Raw genomic sequence first — 6000 nt, 5'->3', positions numbered from 1 at the left:
GGTGAAAAAATGTGTGCTGAGATTTCAGGAAACTCGTAGTTTTTTGGAAGCTTGGCAACCCCTTTCCATGAAAGTGATTTGTGCCAGTCTCTGCTTAGGGCTAATTCAATAGGAAACATACCATAGAGAGAGAACTTGGAACTACTTTATTGTGTCAAGTTTCAAAGAGCTAGCACAAACAGTGTTTGATTTAGACTTCCAACTACATGTGTCCATATAGGAGAAAACAAAGTGAAACCTAAAAATTAAAACTGTTACTGCCATCGAATGGTTTAATCTAGTAGAACGAAATTTGGTTAGCCAAGTGGGATTGGGGTCCTGATCATTGTGCGAAAGTGTCATCAAGATTGGGTGAAAAAATGTGTGCAGCGATTCCAGGAAACTCGTAGTTTTTTGGAAGCTTGGAAACCCCTTTCCATGAAAGTGGTTTGCGCCAGTCTCTGCTTAGGGCTATATCAATAGGAAACAAACCATAGAGAGAGAACTTGGAACTACTTTATTGTGTCAAGTTTCAAAGAGCTGACCCAAACCGTGTTTGATTTAGAGTTCCAACTACATGTGTCCATATAGGAGAAAACAGAGTGAAACCTTAAAATTAAAACTGTTACTGCCAACGAACGGTTTAACCTAGAAGAACAAAATTTGGTGAGATAAGTGGGAATTGGGTACTGATCATTACCTAAAAGTGTCATCAATATTGGGTGAAAATATGTGTGCTGAGATATCAGGAAACTCGTAGATTTTTGGAAACTTGGCAACCCCTTTCCATGTAAGTGATTTGCACCGGTCTCTGCTTATGGCTACATCAATAGGAAACAAACCATAGAGATAGAACTTGGAACTACTTTATTGTGTCAAGTTTCAAAGAGCTAGCACAAATCGTGTTTGATTTAGAGTTCCAACTACATGTGTCCATATAGGAGAAAACAGAGTGAAATCTAAAAATTAAAACTGTTAATGCCAACGAACTGTTTAACCTAGAAGAACGAAATTTGGTGAGCCAAGTGGGAATGGGGTACTGATCATTACCTGAATGTGTCATCAAGTTTGGGTGAAATAATGAGTGCTGAGATTTCAGGGAACTCGTAGTTTTTTGGAAGCTTGGCAACCCCTTTCCATGAAAGTGATTTGCGCCAGTCTCTGCTTAGGGCTACATCAATAGGAAACAAACCATAGAGAGAGAACTTGGAACTACTTTATTGTGTCAAGTTTCAAAGAGCTAGCACAAACCGTGTTTGATTTAGAGTTCCAACTACATGTGTCCATATAGGAGAAAACAGAGTGAAACCGAAAAATTAAAACTGTTACTGCCAACGAACGGTTTAACCTAGAAGAACGAAATTTGGTGAGCCAAGTGGGATTGCGGTACTGATCATTACCTGAAAGTGTCATCATGATTGGGTGAAAAAATGTGTGCTGAGATTTCACGAAACTCGTAGTTTTTTGGAAGCTTGGCAACCCCTTTCCATGAAAGTGATTTGCACCGGTCTCTGCTTAGGGCTACATCAATAGGAAACAAACCATAGAGATAGAACTTGGAACTACTTTATTGTGTCAATTTTCAAAGAGCTAGCACAAACGGTGTGTGATTTAGAGTTCCAACTACATGTATCCATATAGGAGAAACAGAGTGAAACCTAAAAATTAAAACTGTTACTGCCAACGAACGGTTTAACCTAGAAGAACGAAATTTGGTGAGCCAAGTGGGATTGCGGAACTGATCATTCCGAGATAGTGTCATCAAGATTGGGTGAAAAAATGTGTGCTGAGATTTCAGGAAACTCGTAGTTTTTTGGAAGCTTTTCAACCCCTTTCCATGAAAGTGATTTGCGCCAGTCTCTGCTTAGGGCTACATCAATAGGAAACAAACCATAGAGAGAGAACTTGTAACTACTTTATTGTTTCAAGTTTCAAAGAGCTAGCACAAACCGTGTTTGATTTAGAGTTCCAACTACATGTATCCATATAGGAGAAAACAGAGTGAAACCTCAAAATTAAAACTGTTACTGCCAACGAACGGTTTAACCTAGAAGAACGAAATTTGGTGATCCAAGTTGGATTGGCATACTGATTATTACTGAAAGTGTCATCAAGATTGGGTGAAAAAATGTGTGCTGAGATTTCAGGAAACTTGTAGTTTTTTGGAAGCATGGCAACCCCTTTCCATGAAAGTGATTGCGCCAGTCTCTGCTTAGGGCTACATCAATAGGAAACAAACCATAGAGAGAGAACTTGGAACTACTTTATTCTGTCAAGTTTCAAAGAGCTAGCACAAACCGTGTTTGATTTAGAGTTCCAACTACATTTATCCATATAGGAGAAAACAGTGTGAAACCTAAAAATTAAAACTGTTACTGCCAACGAACGGTTTAAACTAGAAGAACGAAATTTGGTTAGCCAAGTGGGATGGGGTACTGATCATTCTGAGAAAGTGTCATCAAGATAGGGTGAAAAAATATGTGCTGAGATTTCAGGGAACTCGTAGTTTTTTGGAAGCTTGACAACCCCTTTCCATGAAAGTGATTTTCGCCGGTCTCTGTTTAGGGCTACATCAAAAGGAAACAAACCATAGAGATGGAACTTATAACTACATTATTGTGTCAAGTTTCAAAGAGCTAGCACAAACAGTGTTTGATTTAGAGTTCCAACTACATGTATCCATATAGGAGAAAACAGTGTGAAACCTAAAAATTAAAACTGTTACTGTGAACGAACGGTTTAACCTAGAAGAACGAAATTTGGTGAGCCAAGTGGGATTGGCGTACTGAAAATTACCTGAAAGTGTCATCAAGATTGGGTGAAAAAATGTGTGCTGAGATTTCAGGAAACTCGTAGTTTTTTGGAAGCTTGGCAACCCCTTTCCATGAAAGTGATTTGTGCCAGTCTCTGCTTAGGGCTAATTCAATAGGAAACATACCATAGAGAGAGAACTTGGAACTACTTTATTTTGTCAAGTTTCAAAGAGCTAGCACAAACAGTGTTTGATTTAGACTTCCAACTACATGTGTCCATATATTAGAAAACAGAGTGAAACCTAAAAATTAAAACTGTTACTGCCATCGAATGGTTTAATCTAGAAGAACGAAATTTGGTTAGCCAAGTGGGATTGGGGTCCTGATCATTGTGCGAAAGTGTCATCAAGATTGGGTGAAAAAATGTGTGCTGCGATTCCAGGAAACTCGTAGTTTTTTGGAAGCTTGGAAACCCCTTTCCATGAAAGTGGTTTGCGCCAGTCTCTGCTTAGGGCTATATCAATAGGAAACAAACCATAGAGAGAGAACTTGGAACTACTTTATTGTGTCAAGTTTCAAAGAGCTGACCCAAACCGTGTTTGATTTAGAGTTCCAACTACATGTGTCCATATAGGAGAAAACAGAGTGAAACCTTAAAATGAAAACTGTTACTGCCAACGAACGGTTTAACCTAGAAGAACAAAATTTGGTGAGATAAGTGGGAATTGGGTACTGATCATTACCTAAAAGTGTCATCAAGATTGGGTGAAAATATGTGTGCTGAGATATCAGGAAACTCGTAGATTTTTGGAAACTTGGCAACCCCTTTCCATGAAAGTGATTTGCGCCATTCTCTGCTTAGGGCTACATCAATAGGAAACAAACCATAGAGAGAGAACATGGAACTACTTTATTGTGTCAAGTTTCAAAGAGCTAGCACAAACCGTGTTTGATTTAGAGTTCCAACTACATGTGTCCATATAGGAGAAAACAGAGTGAAATCTAAAAATTAAAACTGTTACTGCCAACGAACTGTTTAACCTAGAAGAACGAAATTTGGTGAGCCAAGTGGGAATGGGGTACTGATCATTACCTGAATGTGTCATCAAGTTTGGGTGAAATAATGAGTGCTGAGATTTCAGGGAACTCGTAGTTTTTTGGAAGCTTGGCAACCCCTTTCCATGAAAGTGATTTGCGCCATTCTCTGCTTAGGGCTACATCAATAGGAAACAAACCATAGAGAGAGAACATGGAACTACTTTATTGTGTCAAGTTTCAAAGAGCTAGCACAAACCGTGTTTGATTTAGAGTTCCAACTACATGTGTCCATATAGGAGAAAACAGAGTGAAACCGAAAAATTAAAAGTGTTACTGCCAACGAACGGTTTAACCTAGAAGAACGAAATTTGGTGAGCCAAGTGGGATTGCGGTACTGATCATTACCTGAAAGTGTCATCATGATTGGGTGAAAAAATGTGTGCTGAGATTTCACGAAACTCGTAGTTTTTTGGAAGCTTGGCAACCCCTTTCCATGAAAGTGATTTGCACCGGTCTCTGCTTATGGCTACATCAATAGGAAACAAACCATAGAGAGAGAACTTGGAACTACTTTATTCTGTCAAGTTTCAAAGAGCTAGCACAAACCGTGTTTGATTTAGAGTTCCAACTACATGTATCCATATAGGAGAAAACAGTGTGAAACCTAAAATTTAAAACTGTTACTGCCAACAAACGGTTTAAACTAGAAGAACGAAATTTGGTTAGTCAAGTGGGATGGGGTACTGATCATTCTGAGAAAGTGTCATCACGATTGGGTGAAAAAATGTGTGCTGAGATTTCAGGGAACTCGTAGTTTTTTGGAAGCTTGACAACCCCTTTCCATGAAAGTGATTTTCGCCGGTCTCTGTTTAGGGCTACATGAAAAGGAAACAAACCATAGAGATGGAACTTATAACTACTTTATTGTGTCAAGTTTCAAAGAGCTAGCACAAACCGTGTTTGATTTAGAGTTCCAACTACATGTATCCATATAGGAGAAAACAGAGTGAAACCTAAAAATTAAAACTGTTACTGCCAACGAACGGTTTAACCTAGAAGAACGAAATTTGGTGAGCCAAGTGGGATTTGCGTACTGAAAATTACCTGAAAGTGTCATCAAGATTGGGTGAAAAAATGTGTGCTGAGATTTCTGGAAACTCGTAGTTTTTTGGAAGCTTGGCAACCCCTTTCCATGAAAGTGATTTGCGCCAGTCTCTGCTTAGGGCTACATCAATAGGAAACAAACCATAGAGATAGAACTTGGAACTACTTTATTGTGTCAAGTTTCAAAGTATTAGCTCAAACGGTGTTTGATTTTGAGTTCCAACTACATGTGTCCATATAGGAGAACACAGACTGAAACCTAAAAATTGAAACTGTTACTGCCAACGAACTGTTTAACTTAGAAGAACGAAATTTGGTGAGCCAAGTGGGATTCCGGTACTGATCATTACTTGAAAGTGTCATCAAGATTGGGTGAAAAAATGTGTGCTGAGATTTCTGGAAACTCATAGTTTTTTGGAAGCTTGGCAACCCCTTTCCATGAAATTGATCTGCGCCAGTTTCTGCTTCGGGGTACATCAATAGGAAACAAACCATAGAGAGAGAACTTGGAACTACTTTATTGTGTCAAGTTTCAAAGAGCTAGCACAAACCGTGTTTGATTTAGAGTTCCAACTACATGTGTCCATATAGGAGAAAACAGAGTGAAACCTAAAAATTAAAACTGTTACTGCCATCGAATGGTTTAACCTAGAAGAACGAAATTTGGTTAGCCAAGTGGGATTGGGGTACTGATCATTCCGAGAAAGTGTCATCAAGATTGGGTGAAAAAATGTGTGCTGAGATTTCAGGAAATTCGTAGTTTTTTGGAAGCTTGCCAACCCCTTTCCATGAAAGTGATTTGCGCCAGTCTCTGCTTAGGGCTACATCAATAGGAAACAAACCATAGAGAGAAAACTTAGAACTACTTTATTGTGTCAAGTTTCAAAGAGCTAGCACAAACCGTTTTTGATTTAGAGCTCCAACTACATGTGTCCATATAGGAGAAAAGAGAGTGAAACCTAAAAATTAAAACTGTTACTGCCAAGGAACGGTTTAACCTAGAAGAACAAAATTTGGTGAGCCAAGTGGGAATGGGGTACTGATCATTCCGAGAAAGTATCATCAATATTGGGTGAAAAAATATGGGCTGAGTTTTCAGGAAACTCGTAGTTTTTTGTAAGCTTGG

The sequence above is a fragment of the Spermophilus citellus genome (genome assembly GCF_964194105.1).
Source record: "Spermophilus citellus genome assembly, chromosome: 5".
NCBI classification, from domain to species: domain Eukaryota; kingdom Metazoa; phylum Chordata; class Mammalia; order Rodentia; family Sciuridae; genus Spermophilus; species Spermophilus citellus.
Note: the sequence above shows the minus strand (reverse complement) of the source record.